The 21,001-nt window shown below is 41.4% G+C and overlaps 1 protein-coding gene across 1 annotated transcript in view; it reads left to right on the forward strand.

Moving 5' to 3' along the window:
* The first annotated feature begins 17,536 nt into the window (after nt 1-17,536).
* PTPN3 (protein tyrosine phosphatase non-receptor type 3) overlaps nt 17,537-21,001 on the forward strand; it is a 101,950-nt gene continuing 98,485 nt past the window's right edge. The window contains exon 1 of the mRNA XM_072411911.1: nt 17,537-18,194. The gene's annotated coding sequence lies outside the window, so the exon portion shown is untranslated. The remainder of the gene's footprint in view (nt 18,195-21,001) is intronic.

A 21,001-nucleotide genomic window follows, 5' to 3' on the forward strand; every position in this document is an offset into this window, starting at 1 on the left:
AGTAAATTAGTTGTTTGAGAGGTTGGGTCCCACTATGGCATGGGAAGCTGAAGAGAATGCCTTAAAGCTTTACATAGTGTTAATAATTTTATAATTTACAAAACAATAGGGTTCTTTAAATTTAAACCAAACCCAAATTCAACATGCAGTCTGGGAAGAGGGGTGGGCAGAAAAAGGACGGCAGCACGTTTTTGACCCCTGTTCATACCAGGACACATGCCTTTTAACACTAACACATATTTTATGTATGAAGAGAGCATCATGCTAGAACGGAAATGTGCTGTTTTAAACACCCTGATCACCACTTTTGCACCTGTGGATGTATTACCAGTGAGTGGCCACTAGGAGTCACTACCATATCATTTCTGATGATTGGCACCCACTAGGTGCTGATTGATGCTGATTGGCACTGACATTTAAAAGAGATGTTTGCTCTCGTCAGTTAGCAGTCAGTACTCCATTTAAATAAAAGTATAAAAAAAAACTGTTGTCAGAAAAATGCATATGAAAAGTGATAGGATTTTATCTCACTGACACTTTTAAAAAAATTACTCCCTAAAAATGAATCACAGTGGGGAACATATCTGTTAAATATCTACCGGACCACAAAAAGCCTATTGTACAATATAAACATATAGTAAAACACATCATTTACTGCATGAACATGAATTTTAAGTAGAAATTTTATTCTTCTTTTTGTAGCTGGTTTTCAACTATGCCCAAGAGTTTGGTTGTTTATTAATGAAAGCCGATAGGGGCCCTTGCACCCCTATATACTTGTGGTATCACACACACTGCAATAGCAGATCCTGATCATGCAGCTACATTTATTATATTGCGGAAGGGACATTGCTTGTCTCATATGCAATAAAGGACTTTCCTAGTCATCTTTTTAAGCTTTAAGCTGGATCTACACGGACGTTTACACGGATGTTTTTAAAAACACATGTAAAGGTTCCTGCGTTTTTATTAGCGTTTAAAGCTTGCCTTTATTTTTACCAATTACATTTCATTGGTGCATATACATTGGTGCAATTACATTTCAAGTGCTTATAAACATGAGAAAACGCCCCCTTTGCAATCAATGGTAGCTTTTACCCACTTTTTATGTTTTTTGGCGTTTTCCAACGTTACCCTCGCATTTTAATTTTTCAAACGTTGCAATAAGCGTTATAGATAACGCCTATAAAGGAGCCTTAAGGAAATGTCCTGGTGTAGATTAGCCCATTGGAAAGCTTTAAGGCACTTACCTGTCCAGCGAGCCTGCGGCGTTCTTGGGGATCGCAGGCAGCGAGGGAGACGCCGCTGCAGCAGCGTGGCCAAGGCTTCTGCCCTGGTCGCAGCGTGTCTCTGCCTGCTGGTTGAGGGATCTGTTCCTGGAGTTGGCTGTGGTTTGTGTGCCCAGGCGCATTACAGTATAGCGGGCCCCTCAAACACCACCCAGCCCTGATGGAGAAAATCCAATTGGGCTTACAGAAGCTTGTGTTAGGGGCTCCCACCGGTCACCCCACAAAGCTTTGTGAGTGCCACCTGGAGATGGCAGGTGAATTACGGGTGCTCCTAGGGCAAGACCCGGTTCCAAATGTATACAGCCCAGAGGTGCCGGTGGAACCTCCAATTCTGTTACCCAAGAAATTTTCAGGAAACAGAAGTGGGGTGCAGAAGGGAACTTCTCAGACCGTTGGCCTGGTCTCCTCAGCGTCTCCTGGTTACGGCTACCATGTCTTGAGACGAGAAGACCTGCCAGGTCTTCCGGGCAGATGGGAACCCACTTGACCAAGATGTTGCCTCTGACCTGGGAATACCTGTCGCCCCTTTTGGGCCTGCATTGTCCTTGGCCACCATCGATGGCACCCCCTTCAACAGGGTCTTACACCCTCTATTATCCCAGAAGTGCACTTAACAGTGGGGGCCTCCCTTAAGGAAGTGATTCGCCTGATTGTAATCAAGATCGTTCAGTGGGGGACCAAATGTCAGGCTAAATGCCTTACCCGAGTAATGCCAGTATGGGCCCTCGAGGTGCTACAAAAATTGCCAAAGCCTTACCAGGAGTTTACTGATGTCTTCTGCCCCTGGTCAGCTGACAAACTTCCACCTCATCATTCCTATGATTGCCTCATTGAGTTACTACTGGGTACCTTGCCTCCTAGGAGTAATTTGTTCAATCTCACCTGGGCCAGAAATAAAGGCCCAGAAAGAATATACCCCTTATTGATGACCTTTTCTCTCTGGTCAATGGGGCCTGATTCTTCAACAATCTAGATTTGAAGGGGGCCTACAACCTTATCTGCATTAGGAAGGGTGATGAATAGAAGACTGCCTTTAACACCAGGAATGGGCCTTTAACACCAGGGATGGGCACTTCATGCCCTTTGTTCTGTGTAATGCCCAAGCAGTCTTCCAGGAATTTGTAAATGTGTGGGCCAAGAATTTTTTGGAAAATTTGTGATTGTATACCTTGATGATATTTTGGTTTATTCATCTGATCTTCTCCTCCACAGAGCAAAAGTACGCCAGGTCCTCCAGAGGCTCAGAGAAAACTGCCTCTATGCAAAATTGGAGAAGTGCGCCTTCGAGGTACGTGAGGTTGCTTTCTTAGGGTATATTCTGTCAGAACACTGGTTGGCCATGGATCCACCCGAGGTCTCAGCAGTTCTGGAATGGCCACAACCCACTGACCTCAAGGGACTTCAGCACTTTTTAGGCTTTGCAAATTTTTATAGGAAGTTCATTTCAGAACTTCTCATCTATTGTCCACTGTGACGTTGAACACAGGGACCTTCTGGCAATAAAATGAGCTTTTGAGGAATGGAGGCATTGGCTGAAAGGGGCAGAACATCCCATAACAGTCTATACTGACTATAGAAACCTGGAGTACATTGAAGGGGCTAAACGTCTCAACTCCCCGCAGGCCTGTTGGGCCCTGTTTTTCACGAGGCTCAATTTCAGAATTACCTACAAGCCAGGTTCAAAAAACGTGAAGGCTGATGCTTTGTCCCGTTGTTTCCCAGAGGCCGCTTCCCTTCTGGATCCGTGCCCTAGCCCCATTTTGTTCCCCCAATGTGTGGTGTCAGCCATACAGACCCCACCGGTATTAGAGAATCTGATGAACCTCTTAGCCCCCCACCTAACCGACTACCCCCCTGCAAAATCTGAAGGGCTTCTATATGTTCCCCTCCATCTTCGCCTGCTGAAAGACTGCTGGCCACCCAGGAATTAGGATATTCCTGGGAATTAGTAAAAAGACATATTTGGTGGCCTCACATGTCAGTGGATGTCGAATCCTATGTTCCTGCATGCCCAGTTTGTGCCCAGAGTAAGTCTCCCTGTACCTCTCCCTTCGGCACTCTGCTTCCTCTGCCCATTCCTGCTGCTCCATGGACCCACATATCTATAGACTTAAATCAAAAGGTTTACAGTGATCTGGGTGGTGGTAGATCGCTTCAGTAAGCAAGCCCATTTCATACCGCTACCCAAGTTGCCCTTAGCCAAAGAATTGGCTGATTTATTAGTGTTTCATATGTTCCGCCTTCATGGGGCTCCGGAGAACATTGTTTTAGACCGTGGGGTTCAATTTGTCTCACAGTTCTGAAGGGAGGCATCGAGCTTTCCTTCTCGTCAGGGTTCCACCCCAAGACCAATGGCCAGACTAAACGACCAACCAATCGTTGGAACAATATCTCCGGAGCTTTGTATCTGGATGCCAGGAGAGATGAGCTGACTATCTCCCCTTTGCTGAGGTGGCATATAACAACGCAGAGCATTCCTCCACCAGGATCTCTCTCTGTGTTGGGGGTCAAAGTCCCAAAGTGTCCTCTCTGTCAGGTCCACCCTCGGATCTTCCCATCCTTAACGATTGGGTAGAACGTTCCTGTTTGGAACCAGGTCCAATGTAATCTTAGAGAGGCAGTGGCCCAGCAGAAGAGGTTTGCAGATCGCCATAGATCCCCTGAGCCCCAGTTCCAAGCCGGCGATCTGGTTTGGGTGTCTACCCGCAATATTCCCTCCGCCAACCCTCAGCCAAGTTAGGACCCAAGTTTATCGTCCATTCTCAATATCGGAAAAAAATGAATAGAGTGACTTATAGAGTCAAGGTTCCCAGTTTCTTGAGGGGGGTAGACACCTTCCATGTCGTTTTATTAAAATCTTCTGCTGACTCTGCTCCCCTTTCAGATCCCCCTCCTCCAGTTGAGGTGCAGGGAGCACCCGAATATGAAGTCGAGAGGATCCTGGACTCTCGTAATGTGCGTACCTCTCTGCAATATCTCATTGATTGGAAGGGTTTGGAAGGGAAACCCCGACATGAGGGTCCTGAGGCCCCTCCTGAAGGGGGGGGGGGTAGTGTAAGGCACTTACCTGTCCGGTGTCCTTGGGGATTGCAGGCAGTGAGGGAGACTCCGCTGCAGCAGGCACTATGACCGAGGCTGCTGTCCTGCTCACAGCACGTCTCTCTCTGCTGGCAGAGGGATCCGTTCTGGCCAAACTACTGTTCGGCTAGGCAGTATCCCCAGCATCCCTATAGATGTGAACAGTGATGTTCCCGTTCTCAGCACTCCTGTGGATGTGCAAGGTATGGCACGTCCCAGGGGTGCTGTGAGAAGAGGTGCGCGCGCCCGCTACCACGCGTGCTGGGGGAGAGGCACTCGGCTGCCTTGCCGCGGGACATAGTCAGTTTGAATTCCCTGTGGCCAATAGGCCGCAGGGGATTCAGTTATCCTTCAATCAAATGGCGTCAGGTAGGGCAAGGTCATTGGGCACTCTGGTCATTTAGGAAGAACCTGTCCTGAATACCATTGCCCGCTATAAGCCTCTGTGTGTACAGTGTGCTTGCGTGTGTTCTATTTTTATTGCTTCATATTAAACTCTGTTGTGTCATTACCAATAGCGACCCGTTCTGATATCTGATTCTGCCTGAACGCCGCCTGCCCTGACCTCGGATTGTTCCTGACCTGCATTTGCCTTATCCATCTGTACCACGCTTATTGGACTGATCTTCTGTGAATGACCTTTGGCTTGTTTAATGACTACGCAATAAAGCTTGATAAAAGGTTTCCTGGAGTTGGCTGTGGTCTGTGTGCCCAGGCACATTACAAAAGCATTGGAATTTCAAACATGGGCTTTTAAAGCCTCAGGTTAACCGCTGGGGAAAATGTCCGTGTGGACTCAGCCTTAGTTTTGCTCTAAAAAAAAAAAAAGAGTAATAATACTTCTTCCAGGGCTGGATTTGTCCCTAGCCACAGGGGGCATGTTACTTGAGGTACCAGTGGCAAAGGAGGAAGCTCTTCCAGTTTGCACCCTCCTTGTCTCAGGGATGGACAGGCCATGCCAATGCCACCTACCTAGCTTCCAAGTGCTAGTGGCTAGAGTCCTTCCTTGCACTGCTAGTGAATAGATACCAGGGACGTTAGAGACTGCTAGTGTGTGGTTGCTAGACATCTGATTGGACACTAAACACTCTTGACAGCTAATATTGGTGCAGAAAAAGTCATGGAGGCAGGGCCTGTATTGCTTTTTTATGTATGTGGGGTGTGAGTATGTATATTTGTATTTGTGAGTTGTTTGTATGTAAGTAAGTATGTATATGTAAAGTAATGGGTGTATGCTTGTGGGTGTGAGCATGTGTATGTATCAAGGTCTTTTAAGTTTATGACCTGTGTATACCCTGACATGACCCTTGCACCCTGCACATGCTACCTACCGTGTTTCCCCGATGATAAGGCATCCCCATCAAATAAGCCATCCCCCGATTTTTGCTCAAACAATTAAAATAAAGCACCCCCTGCAAATAAGACATCCTCCGATACCTGATACTATGTGCTTCTGTGTGACTCCTCGATGCTGGCTGCAGTGCAGAGTGAAACTGAAAGTAACTTCAAAGGACAAGCAAGCTGCTGATCCCTGCAGTGATCAGAAGGGGACAATTAATGGCACATGAGTGATCAGAAGGGGACAATGAATGGCACAGGGTGATCAGAAGGGGACAATCAATGGCATAGAGTGATCAGAAGGGGACAATCAATGGCACATGAGTGATTTTCAACAATAAATGTGTACTGTAGTCTTCTTCATGGAACAATAGGACATCCCCCTGAAAATAAGACCTGGGGCATATTTTGGCATTTTAAAAAATACAGGACATTGCCTTATTATAGGGGAAACAGGGTAGCTGACCTCTGTACCTTGTGTTACATTTTCATCACCCCTAAACATAACTGTTACATACTGCATACATAATACACTATGTATAGCGTGTAGGTCCATGTTTTAATAAATCATACTGATTTAAGATCCTCCCACTGTTTGCACAATCTGAGAGATTGTAATTTTAGTGATATGACATAAACTGCCATTTCCATACGCCCTAACATTTGAAAGTGGCAAAATGGGACAAAGACAGAGGCAGCGATGCTCCATGGGCATAGTTCAGTGGGCAGGGCAAAGTGTGTTCAATTTAAAAAAAAAGTAATAAAAAGTATGTTCTTTAAATGTTACTGGGAACAGATGAGGAATACATTGAGTGACTTGCTGCAATCTTTTGTAACCTGTCAGACTTTAGAAAGACTGATAAAACAGATGGTTTTCTGAAATGTATCACTTTATAAAACTGCAACAACTCACCTGCAGATTACTTCATCCTTTTTGCCCAACATATAAAGTCTTCCCCAAATACTGGTATAACCTATGTTTGTAGTTTTTTAGGTAATAAACTTTGGTAAACTTTTTCCACACTCCTTGTGATTGATAGTCATCTCTAAACATGTATATATAGAGTGGAGGGACAGTAGCGGAGGGCTGTGAGAACAAAAAAAGTTGTTATCATACGGGGGACATGGGGCGCACCAGCCTGAGCCGCGGACCACCGGTTGGTGACCACTGCCCTATATGGTTAATGGTGACATTAACTGACAGAATTACACCAGATTGTTATCCACTGTCTGTCTTCAATAAAATACAAAAGCTCCATGGGAGATGGGACTGACAGCTACAAATCAGTACTGTCCCACAAGTTGGGAGCTATGCACTTCTAACCTAGATTTATAATGTACAGCTTGCCTGGTTGATGTTCTGATCCTCTGTCTTTATTACTGGCGGTGACAGACTCAGAATGAGTGTTCGGATAATTGTGTTAACTACATGCTTGTTTCAGGTGTGTGACTGACAAATACTGACACAACAACATCAGCTTTATTTCCAGGCAGTTAGCATTGTTTGCAATGAGTTCAGGAATGACATTTTCCATAATCTCTCAGTAGTAGGGCACTGGGAGAGGGCAGTGCTAGGGTAACAAATAAGTAGCAAGGTAGTGGAGGGTTAGCACAAGTGTACTACCGGTATATAAAAGTTCACACGATAATAGATCTGAGGAATGTCTGAGTGAGTTTCTATGTGATTTAGTTAGATTCTAATGTAAATGTTACATCTATTAGAAAAGTAACGTGTATTATTATAGCACCAACATATCACGCAGCACTTTACAAAGGCCATAGTCATGTCACTAACAGGGCTCACATGTGCTTTCATGGTGTATTTGTGTGCTCTCTGACATACAAGAGATGTATTGGCTTTTCAGCAGACTGAGTGAATGGAGCATTGGCACTCCTTTCTGTGATCAGTAAGTTGGGTGCATGCTACAACAGGACAATGAGCCTGGAGGAGTGCAATGTACACACTGCTGATAAGATTGGCTTTTGGAAGCAGTACAGGGAGTGAAGGGAGGATCCAGCTGATGTCACATACAGAGGAGGGCTGAGAAAAGGACATGAGAAGCCAGGAGAGGTTTTCAGGGAGATCAGAGTGAATATTGTGCTGTTGTAGTATGAATTGTCATGAAATGTACATTCCTGGTGTGAGAGGTGGAGCTGTGCTGGTGTGAAGTGTGATCTGACACACAGAGGAAGGGGGGAGGTAGAAAAGGCAAGGAGGAGGCTTGTACAGGGAGTGGGACAGTGCAGTGCTAGGGATTCGCTTCCTGGACTCAATCAGAGCACCACCTGCTTTCCTTTGTCAGGAGAAGGCTGGACAACATCCAGGATTGCTGCTCCCCCAGGAATTTGTGGGGTGTCAGTGTACAGGACTGGAGGAGGATCTGGATGGTGCAGGTAAATCTCTGCAGTGATAGTGGTGTAGGGAGCAGGCAGGCTGTGTACAATGTCCCAATATTCCATGGGCTCCTTGTATCATCCACACTCATCTGTTCACTAACAGCCTGCTGATGGCTTGTACAAAAGTCACTGCAAGTCATCAGTGTACAGCTCCCAACACAACAACCACAGAACAAATGTGTTATCACTTTTATGAAAACTCCAGTCACCAGGAACACATTTTCTAGTAGTACTAAAATAAAAAAAATGCCCCCCCACACTGTGCCTTGCCCCATATTTCATAGCTGTATATCTAGCACTGCAGTAGGGAGAGCAAAGCACATTTACTGATACCTTTTATCCTTGGCCAATCACTGAGCTCCTGAAATCCGTGGAAGACCAGTAATTGGCTAAGGATAGAAGGCAGAGTTCAAATGACAGGTGGAATGATATCCACCACTACCCCAGTGCTGGGAGTATAGCAGAGCTGTAATGATCACAGTGAATAAAGTATGTCTGTTTCATCATAAACTCAGTTATAGAGACAATGGATTTGATTTAATAAAGCTCTCCAAGACTGGAGAAGATAGATTATCATGGGTAAACCTTGGTGATCTAGCAAACCTCGAATGGATCAGGTCCAGGATTTAAAGCATTTGCCAACTAAGAGCAAATAGTTTTAACCTCCCTGGCAGTCTGATTATGTCCGTATTTTTATGTCAAAAGCGGTACATTGTTTTGTGTGGAAGTTTGTTGTTTAATATTTTAGGCCTGTAATTCCCAGGTATGATGAGTTTGAAACACAAATCATAAATTAAAATATAATATTATGAAAATAATAATAAAATAATAATAAGTATAAATATTGTAATAATTTTTTAAACAAATAACATTTTTCTAAAAATAAATAATAGGATAATAAAATAAACTTTTAGATTAATTATATGGATGCATTTTTTGTAACTGTATCACTGTGATCAATGTATTAAAAGCAGATTACAATGTAATCTGCTTTCAAATTTACCGCCAAGCCACGCCTCCCCAGCATACCGCCGCTTCATGCATCACATCGATCAAGCCGAGGATGTGATGCAAAAGCCAGTCGGGGTTCGCTGAGGATGGATCGTGGTGAGCAGGTAGGACTTTTTTTATGCCACCCTGAGTGAGGATTGGGGTTACTGCTTTTGGTATATAAAATTCATCCTAAACTACACTTATTTTTTTATTAGTTTTTTTTTTTTTTTTGCATTGTTGCTGGAAAAATGTTGCTGGTGACAAGAGTTGCCTTTTAAGGTCATTCCAACTTGCTGTTCAAATTGTTTAGTGTATGTGAATGGTAGGTTGGATAGGACCGTCCCTGCATTGACAGGTATGTATAGGCCTGCCAAATCTCACCTTCAGTGATCCAACATAGCAGTCGGTAGTAATCCGGGGATGGCTTTTATCCATCTGGATCATCAGAGTGTTTTGCTACCTGCTTCAAGCCTTGCTCATTGCTGTTCACACACTGGGTACATTTACAGAATGTGTAATATAATAATATAATTGCTGTATTGAAGTCTAAAATGGAGGATTTAGCAATTGAAGTGAATATATAAGTGTTTTACTTTTGTTTGTTTTGGATAAGAAAGAGATTCCATCATCAGCTTTTTATTTACTGTCATTTGAATAATGTGAAGATTTCCTGCCTTTCTTGTACTGATGATGTAACAAAAAGATGAAATGTCCACAAATTGATGGGAATCAACTAATAAAAATATAGTTTGGTTACTCATACATTTAGAGCAAATCAGTAAAAGTACATTTTCATTCTTGTTATCATGTTAGCTGTTAGACTTTTGAAAATTAAAGTGAAATAATTGCTTGAGAAAGTGCAGCTTAAATATTGTTTGATGGTGTCAACTGGGAGGAAATGATAAAAAAAATAATTGCAATTTTTGTAAATTCACCAGCATTTTATCCAATAATAGCAAATCACAAACAACCCTGGGACACATGGGAAACATGGAAACAAATGGGAAGGAGAGGGCTTAATGATGCCTGTAGTCCTTCAGTGCAGAATTATTTCTTGGTCTACAGATTTAACATTATGCAGGGCAAAAGGACTACCATCAAAGGGGAGGACTCCCTATATATGGGCAAAACATAACTGATAACTGCATAGGCATGTTAACTATTTGACACATTTGGTAAAGTACAGGTCAAACACCAGTACTGTCTACTTTGCAGGTGATGTTGGCCATATCCCAGGGCTACAGCTATTGATGGGTTGTCAGCTTTTAACAATTCTGTGGTTTCATCCACTGGCCGCAACGTCACTAATGTGTCACTGCGGACTTGACAAAAGTTCGCAGTACCTAGTGGAAGCTGTAGCTCTGCAAGAGAGCAAAGATCAACTGCAACACAGGAACGGTTTGTTAGAGGTAGAAGGAAGATGTACAGTTTACTATCCTGTTTAAAGGGAAAACAAACTCTGACCGGGTCTCTTTACATCACTGGTAAACTGTACAAACTGCATATTGTGTTGAGTACTTTGCTGGTGGACCATGAGATGTGAATGTAAGGCTTCATTATTAATATGTCTTCAGACCACAGTCTACCCAAATAAATCAAAGTCTGGAGAGATCAATACCTTGCCTCTCCAATTTTTGCAGTGTCACAGCTGACATCAATATTTACCCTTAGTCTTAGAAGTTTCTTACAGTGCAAAGTGTGAAGAGGGAAAGGAGCTGCCAACAGAGACATCAGATTACAAGAGCACAGCTTCATTATAGAATTGATGCTACAAGTTAGATGCTTAAACTATTTTCATGCATTTGGCTATTCATCACTTATTTACAGTATTTCTTAAACTCACTGGTATCATAGAAAAGTTTGTCAAAGTCTTTTAGCTACAGCCCTATGGGTCTCAGTGCAAACTTTTATCAAACCTCTACCATGTAGAACATGTTCACAAATTTTCCTCTTTCTTCACATCAGAGTCCCCCTTTACATACTAAGCAATCCCCCTCCCAATCAGAGGCCCCTCTCTTTACCTTAGAGGCCACGCTTTCACATCAAGAGCCCCCTAATATCAGAACCTATCTTGAATTTAGGATCCCCCTTCTCTCAATCCCTGTTAATATAGACATTCAGCTCACCCATGAGTGAGTAGCAGAGATCTACTGGCTATTTGCTTCCTTTGCTGGTTCTCTGTCAAATGACATCCCCTAATCAGAGTGCAGAGTCTGTTACGGGAAGTCAGTAGTAGATCTCCTTTACTAGCTCTGTTAGCAATAGTGAGCAGTGGGTGAATCTACATTTGCAGGTGAACTTTGCGGAGGTCCAAACAGGCACCCAGACAAATGTAACTTCTGCAGCTTGTCTGCAGTCATAACTTATTGACTGTTGTATAGGTTAAATGAAACAAGTCTTCTCATCTTTATGCACATTTAAATAACTCAGTTTGAAGAAATTTAAACTTTGCTTTGAAGCATAGGTAATGCACTTCAAAGGCTTTCCATTGAAAAGCAATCCGGCAATCTCCAATAATGCTTAACCATTTCATGCTTTGCTTCGCCTGCAATACAGCATGTTGCTTTGCTCTGTGTCAAAGCTGTGTTGTCTATGAGTTCTAAAATTAAAGCAAAAAAATCAAAACCATGACACATTTTCCTAGGTACAGAGCCTGAAACCTGCATAAAGGTGACATTGGCCTTAGATCAAATGTTTAAATATCTAGCCCATCTAAGGTTCTGAATGCATTTTTGTGTATTGTGTTTTTTTTTTTTTTCTGAACACTCAGTAGATCATATGGTAATTTGCTGTATTGTTTCACAATTAAATATAATTTTAAACTCATTTGTATCCCATACTAATCATAATTTTTTCGTGCAAAGCTCATTAAAGCATTGCAAGCAAAGATGTCTTTCAGTAGTCTGACTGTAGTTACCTTGCAAAAGCTAATGTTAATGCGATTGGAGCTACCACCATTCTTTAATTTTGCTTTGTTGTTCAGTTCTGTAAAATGATGTAGCTATTAAGTTATAAAACCTGATGTATGTTTTAAACTGAAATCCTCCCTTCCCTTTCTAAATCCACCATTGTGATCCTATGGAGATGTATGCCAAGCATGCGTGCTAGATGTCATATACTGTATGCTAATCAATTGGAACATGAACCTTTTATTTTGTGTCCCCTGTGATTGGTCGCATGCTCTTATATACATATTGAAAGGCCCAATAACACAATCGTATGTTAGCGTGATTTTGACCCCCCCATTATTTAAAGTTGCTGTCATAGGCATTAGAATAGACCAGGGGTCAGCAACCTTTACTATCAAAAGAGACACTTTGCCTCCTCTTCCACTAAAGAAAAATAGTCTGGAGCCGCAAAACATAACACAGTTTATAAACTTTTAAAAGTTTTAATATTTTTTTAATTTTACCTGTTACAACAAGTGTGCATGTGTAGGCCTACTTTGAAATAAATTAAACACTGAACTATGCCCCTAGAAGCCTCCAGCTTCTAACGTATCATCCTGTTACATTAGAAGCTGGAGGCTTCTAACGTAACAGGGTAGATTTTTTTGATGGGCAGAGTTCTTTATGTTCTGATGATGCCTTAGTGATGAAATTTTAAGGGGTGTTAGCCACAGGTGTCCCTCATTTGCAGCTTTAATTTTGTTCACCTGTACCCCCCAATCTTGAGTAATTGGGGTTCAGGTGCTAGAAGCCTCCAGCAATGTGTAACAGGGTAGATTATTTTGATGGGCAGAGTTCTTTATTTTCTGACGATGCCTTAGCGATTCAATTGTAGGTGGTGTTAGCCATAAGTGTCCCCCACTTGCACCTCTATTTTGGTCACCTGTACCGCCTCCCCCCCGTTCCAGAGAAATTGGGGTTCAGATGCTAGATGCTTCCAGCAATGTGTAACAGGGTAGATTTTTTTGATAGGCAGAGTTTTTATGAATTTTTAGGAGGTGTTAGCCACAGGTGTCCCGTACTTGCACCTCAAATTTTTTTCACCTGTACCCCTGTTTCCAGATAAATTGGGGTTTAGGTGCTAGAAGCCTCCAACAATGTGTAACAGGGTAGGGGTTTTTTGATGGGTGGAGTTTTTAGGAGGTGTTAGCCACAGGTGTCCCCCACTTGCACCTCTAATTTTGTTCACCTGTACCCCCTTCCTGTTCCAGAGAAATTGGGGTTCAGGTGCCTCCAGCAATGTGTAACGGTAAATTTTTTTGATGGGCAGAGTTCTTTATGTTCTGATGATATCCTAACAATTAAATTTTAGGGGGTGTTAGTCACAGGTGTCCCCCACTTGCACCTACATTTTTGGTTTTGTACATCTCCCCATTCCAGAGGAATTGGGGTTCAAAGGAGGGGGATGTCATTGTACACACCCATTTGTACACGCCCCGTGGTAGATTTATTTCACTGGTAGATTTTTTTCATTAGAACACCGGATAGTGAATCCCCCTCCTCTGCAGTGTCTTGGGAGGAAGGGGATCCCCCATCAGAGATCTCCCCGCGGCAGCCGAAGGGAGCCACAACAAGGAGGCTGAAGAGCCGCAGGTTGCAGACCCCTGGAATAGACCAATAGAAAAGTGTTTCTGGTGGAGCAAGCACATTAGAATTAATGTGGTGCCATTTAAAATTCATTTTAATGCATCTCACCAATGTATCTCAAGTGTGCTGTGGCACAAAAACTTAGTGCTGTAGTGTGAATGGGATTTTAATTCAGAGCATGAATTGACTTTAATTGCTGGCTTTGTAGCATGCTTGCACTGCTTACTATGGAGGATTTGTCACATCTGCTCCTCCACAGCATTATTTTACATTTACAAAAATGCTGTAAGTTAGGTGCAATGCTGCAACAACTCTGGTTAGACACTGGTACTTTGTTATGTCCTATCTGAAGCATTAAATTAAGCAAAACACAAACAAGGTTGCTTGTAGGTGTAAAGTATCTTTTAACATGTAAAGGGACAATATTATGGGGGGTGGGAAGCCACAATATCTTATTTGCTATAAGTATGTAGGGGTAAACCCCTTACAATCCTGGAAGCATATACAAACTCCATGCAGGTTAAGATTTGAACCTGTAACCCTATGCAAGAGTGCTATTTATCTAGCCATTGTGCTATCACGTTCAGGCACCTGCAGCAGTTTCATTTCCTTCCACACACCCGAATGTCAGCTCTGCCACTTCCTTACTGAGATGGAGCTTGCCCAATCCCTCCCACACATCTCTATGTTGGTGCTTGATTGCATGGAATATTAAGATCAAGCTGCTAAAAAACGTTTTGTCAGGAGAGACATGCTCTTTTAGAACTATGGCAGAGGAATGAACCAAAATTGGAACTGGCACAAATACGCAAAATATGTGCCCTGCTTTGGCTTTGATGCATGTTCTTCCCATAGTATTGCAGCCAAAAGGTCGCTGAATCTTCAGGACAATCTGATATACTTTAAATATAACTCGCCTTGTTGAATAAGTTCTAATTGGTACCATGAATGTGCTTACCTGGGACATGTCAGATATGTAATGGGGTGAAAAAAAAAGAATGTTTCATAATACTAATTACTACCAAAGAATTTACATAAAATCTTTTATGATTTTTCCATCTTTGAGAACATTGGTCTTTACATTCTCTAACAAAAAAGTGTCTGCAGGGATCTATGATTTATTTTTTCTGCTCCTTTTTTGGTCTGAATGCCCAAATATGTTAATAGTAAGATTGAATGTAAGCCTAATTAAATGTATATACGGTTACTGTTATCTGGCTTTTTATGAGGGTTAGAAGGGCAGTTTTGTTATGTGGGACAGAGATTGAAGTCTGCAAGACAGGAATGGTCATAGCAGCTTATAAATAAAGTATGTGAACTATGTTTTGTCCCTGAAGATGGCTACACTATAGTGCACAAAACGTGTTGGCTGTCTGCTTTCATTGTTTCCTTATGAGTTTAAATGTATGCCTGGAAGGGGCAGAACTAAAAAATGAATGTGGTCTATTGGAGTCTTTTACATCTAATAAAAACAATAGAGTTTGGGCAAATGATTAAGTACTGCTATTCCTTGTACTGATAAACCAAGATTTGGCACTTTGAGAGAGGTGAATTCTAAACTCTTTAAAGTTGGATCAAAGACTAGAGGCCATGTAATACTAGCAACACTGTTGCAAAAGAGATAGAACTGCAAAGGATATCGAAGACTTCTCTGTTTACATGTAATTCTCTCAAGTCTTTCAATTGGAAAATTCTACAGAATTTCACTAACCAGTTTGCCAATTCATCCAATGAGGGAGCAATGTCTGGAACAATGGGATTAATGCTAAACTGTATGTAAGGCCTATAAAGACACACACGCCATTTTCTACTTCCGATCCAATAAAATAAGTGAGCAGCTGACCAATCGTCAGCAAGTGATTGTCAGGGTTGTTCTTTGAACTTGTTGCTAAAATGTAAAACTAAAAAAGTAGTGTTGTGGTAAAGTTAATTTGCGGAGACAACGTTTATTTGTATTTGTTTTGAGTCCATTGATTGTAATTTTCTAATAATTCCTGTCCCTTTGACACTCAAACATAGGATGATGGTTATGGGCATTCCAAGGATTGGAAGCCATGGACAGCAATAAAATCATTTAAATTCTAACCCTTTCTCACTGTTTGAGAGATTTTTCATCACTTTCATCACTCTATGAAGTAAGAAGAAATATCTACAGTAAGGGCACATGTGATAATAAAATTCCTTTGTTGCTGTAGAAAACAAAGACACTTTGGCTTGAACTGATCTTTAAAGAATGTGAAAACCCTAAAAATAAACTCTTTATTTTCTCCCTTTGGTCTATTAACAATAATATTGATTTTGGACTTCACAATGATTAGCTTTATCTTGTCATCTGAGAGTGACAGTGATAAAGTATTACACATATTTGGTTTTAAATCTAGAATTTTTGTTTTGAAAATGCCATTAGATAATGAATCACTATGAGAGGGTGCTGTCCTCATGTAATTTGGTTAACAAACTCATACCATCTGGGACAATATTAGACATGAAACTTTACTTGAGGATAAAGCGCCATCTACTGGTGGCGAATAACAATGTACAAAAGATAATTAAAGAGTAAGTCAGCCATCATAACCATTTTAAAAGTACATACCACTTAACTTGTAAAATAGGAAAAAAACGATAAACAGGCTGAGTCTTTTAATGTTATTATTACACGGTATTTATATAGCGACATCATAATACGCTTCGAATCTTGACCAGGACACTATCTGCATGGAGTTTGCAGGTTTTCCCCGTGCCTGCATGAGTTTATTCCGGGTACGCCGGTTTCCTCTCACATCCTAAAAACATGCAGTTAGGTTATTTGGCTTTCCCCCAAAATTGACCTTAAACTGTGGTAATGACATATGACTATATGCTAGGGACATTAGATTGTGAGCCCCTTTGAGGGACAGCTAGTGACATAACTATAGACTTTGTACTGCCCTGTGTAATATGATGTAATTGTTTACAGTTTTGAATTTTAGCAGTGAAGGCTGCATTTTGTGTCCAGATATATACTGGAATCAGTGGACTTTTCCTGTATTTTCAGGTAAAAGTAGTAACCTTGGTTTATATTCTTATTGGTTTATAGTTAAATATTTACCTAGGAGGGCTGACAAAACCTAATTGATAAAAAGGCTGTGTGTTTATTAGTGCACAACAGGATTTTAAAGCTCATGCATCTCTGGCAGATTAACAGGAATTTTTCTGTGCTCACAGGGTCATTAAAGGGATAAACCATATGACTATGTGCATGCATTGTAAAAATGTGGTTTACATACTCCTGAACATTATACTCTGCATATTGTACTTCTCACCTTTGCACCTGCATACTGTATACCCCGTCACTCCGTGCTTTATGTATTCCTGGCGTCTGTGATCTGTATGTAATGAATGTAATGCCTAGGCACCGGTGTAGGATACTTTGAAGCAATGGCTTCTGTAACATGGCGTTACCATTTAATGAAAGTCCAATTCTAGTTTAGGCCCTGGCACTATCTCCCCCCAGACTCTCTGATAATTCAAAAAGGTGACTGGTTAAATCCACTAGTATTTTTTTTACCAATACATTACTTTTCACTTTGTACTGCCTTTTCAATACGCAATCATCAGTCATTAAGAGCTAGGGGCAAAATAATGTTTTTAAGTCTATAAATCAGTCTAATAGAGGGAGTGAACCAGGACAGAATGGTTTGGTTTACAAAAGAGACAGCCAAACACATGGCACTGCGACACATAAATGTCAAATGGACCTTTCATGCCAAAAAAGAGTTTAGGCAATAAATAAATGATGCAAAAATATTACTCAGCACTTTTCTGGCTTCCAGGAGGAGGGGATGACGTCAATGCAGCACCATAGTTCATAAGGCAAATGACCATTTTCTTGCAATGCTGCTAGTGTGAACTGGACCTTACTGTGCCAAGGGAAAGCAGTCAACTAACTTGTTATAATGTATGTGTAAAACTATTTGTAGATCTTGAAATGATTTGACACATCTGAGCTGTATGGGCTTTTCTCCTTGTCTTGCACTGAGCAGACTGACACTTTCAGCAGACTGAGTGAATGGAGCATTGGCACTCCTTTCTGTGATCAGTAAGTTGGGTGCATGCTACAACAGGACAATGAGCCTGGAGGAGTGCAATGTACACACTGCTGATAGATTGGCTTTTGGAAGCAGTACAGGGAGTGAAGGGAGGATCCAGCTGATGTCACATACAGAGGAGGGCTGAGAAAAGGACATGAGAAGCCAGGAGAGGTTTTCAGGGAGATCAGAGTGAATATTGTGCTGTTGTAGTATGAATTGTCATGAAATGTACATTCCTGGTGTGAGAGGTGGAGCTGTGCTGGTGTGAAGTGTGATCTGACACACAGAGGAAGGGGGGAGGTAGAAAAGGCAAGGAGGAGGCTTGTACAGGGAGTGGGACAGTGCAGTGCTAGGGATTCGCTTCCTGGACTCAATCAGAGCACCACCTGCTTTCCTTTGTCAGGAGAAGGCTGGACAACATCCAGGATTGCTGCTCCCCCAGGAATTTGTGGGGTGTCAGTGTACAGGACTGGAGGAGGATCTGGATGGTGCAGGTAAATCTCTGCAGTGATAGTGGTGTAGGGAGCAGGCAGGCTGTGTACAATGTCCCAATATTCCATGGGCTTCTTGTATCATCCACACTCATCTGTTCACTAACAGCCTGCTGATGGCTTGTACAAAAGTCACTGCAAGTCATCAGTGTACAGCTCCCAACACAACAACCACAACTACAGTCACAGGGATTGTGATCACAACTAGGTACAGCACAAAAATAGTCAAATTACTGTGATCGTTTGTGGAATTCTTACTTTCTCAGACTGTATGTCAGCTAAAATAAATTGGCTGAGACCATCCTTAATCTTTCTACACACACACAAGATATTTGTAGTTTAAAACAAACAATAACTGACACATCTTTAAGTAATAATTTGATATGAAAAGCATCTGATGCTAAAAGATGACAATCCACAATAATTCTCAGTTGTGATGAATGGATTTGTTTTGGTGATTATCTATCTTTATTAAGTGTGAGATGTTGTTAGACAACAAAAAGTTGTGTGTGGTCAGTCTGTGTGCGATCTTTAAACGATTGTACAGCAGTCTGCCAAACTCTGCGAACTATTGCATTGTTGCCATATGTAGAGCCATGTGAGTTGATAATATTGTTCTTTGTGTGTGCTCATTCATGTTTTTTTATTAATTTAAACAAAATGATGATATAACATGTGTATTTGTGTACATACCTATAGAGAATTGGCAGGTATGTACAGGCCTGCCAGGTCTCACCTCTTGTGATCAAATAGCAGTCACTACTAATCCTGGAATCATCAGAATGTTTTATAAACCATGATGGATACATTTACAGAATGTGTTGTTAGAAGTGCTGTCTTGTAGTCTGAAATGGATAAGTTGAACTGTTGATGTCATCTGCTTTGTAGTTCCTGTGTCAGGTGCCATAGTTCAGAGAAGTGGAATGAAATAATGATTTTTGGAAATACATGTGTTAAGACAAATGAGACAGCCTGTGGCTTCATTAATTACAGATGTCCAGACCGCAGTCTTCCCATGTAGTAATAATTGTGATCAATAACTTGCGTCTCCATTTTCAGGCGCACACTGCTTTCCTTTGCTCAGAATGGACTTAGCCCTTTAACTTCCAAGCAGTGGGCGGGTTGGGTATGCTAACATAGTGGAAGCTGCTGCCTCTGACTTGGCTTTTCTCCACATTTTTTTTAAAATGTTGCAACTAACATCAATATTTACCCTGAGCCTGAGGAGTTTCTTACAGTGCAAAGTGTGGAAGGGGGAAGGGAGCTGCTACTAATCCAACTACAGGAATGTAACTTGTCACTATAAGATTGTCTCCAATGCCACAATTCATATTTTAGTTTTCAGGGGTTTGCTTTGTTACTATGACAAGGAATGTACCTAATATTTCTAAGATATTTGTACCACATCCGTACTGTTATTTTCTGTTTGTTTATTTTTATTAGATAAATATTAGTGTATTCTGAGGTCCTGATATAGGCAGGAGTTCCATTCAGATGTAATTTCATTGTACATATAAAAGAAACAACTAGCCTGTTTTTGATCGACCTTTACCAAAACATGCAATCTGTCCTTTAATTGGACCAAAATTTTTACTTCATATAAATGGGTAGATAACCTTTGTTTAAAAAAAAGGGGGGGTTTAAGCCCCTCCTCTTTGTCTTTACCGCCACTGCGGTAATACTAAATGGGAGTGTAGAGCCTTCTGGGATACATATGTCAAGCGCAAAGCCATTAGGTTTCGGGCTGCCAATATGCAATGAGATTGGCACTCTTTTTTTTTTTTTTGCTTTTGTTTTACCATTTTCAGCAGGCTGCTTCACCTGGTCTTGTGCCTGCGCAGTGCGAGATCGGGTGACATAGCCCGTATTTCCACGCAAAAAGTGTTACATTATTTTGCATGGAATTATGTATTTTATGTAATATATATGTATTTTACATTGTAGGCTATAATTCTTAGGCATAACTCACCAAAATATGTCCAATATTTAATACATTTAATATTAAACTTTAAATAAAAAAACACAAAAATCTGTTAAAAAATAAAAAAAATATTGAAACGTAATATAACTGCACAGTAGCATGTATAATAGTTATATAATATAATTTTATATATAATATGTAAAGATTTCTTTGTATTGGACTCAATACAGTTATTTTGTGTTGAATCCAATACAAAATCATTTGAATTTCCTGTCGCTCCTACCACCCGCACCGACGTCACCAGGAAACCCTGGAGAACGTCTCTGCAGTCGCCAGCTGAAGATCAAAGAAAGAAGACGTGTCCCGAGGAGCTGCGGGGACCAGCAGGACACCTGGGGATGACAACGGAATAAGTGTTTTTTTTTTTATGTTTTTAGCGACCTCAAGTGTGACTGGGGATTACCTCTTTTTGCATGGTAAATCCACCCTGAGTCACACTCGGGATTACCGCTGGGAGGGTTAAAGTATTTTAGGCCATCTGGTTAAAGTGGACTTAAACTCTAACATCATAAATAATATTGGATATCTATTCTCACCTTCTTGCACTGGAATGTCAGTCCCCCATTGTGACGCTGGCTGTTTCAGCTGGAATCGTAGAAAAATAAAACATTTATTATATGTATGGAAGTAGCCATATTGTGTGTGGCAAATTTCCATGCCTTCCACCCCTGGCTTTCTTCTCTGCCTACAGCCCACCCTCACTGCTCAAACCCTGCCCAGGCTCTCTAACCAATTGGCCAATTGGACCAATTGGTGTGTTGTCGTCTGTGATTGGTTGTGCTAATGTCATAGATACAGATCAGGTACACCACCACAAAATACAGATCAG

This window comes from Pyxicephalus adspersus, chromosome 5, assembly GCF_032062135.1.
Source record: "Pyxicephalus adspersus chromosome 5, UCB_Pads_2.0, whole genome shotgun sequence".
Lineage (NCBI taxonomy): Eukaryota > Metazoa > Chordata > Amphibia > Anura > Pyxicephalidae > Pyxicephalus > Pyxicephalus adspersus.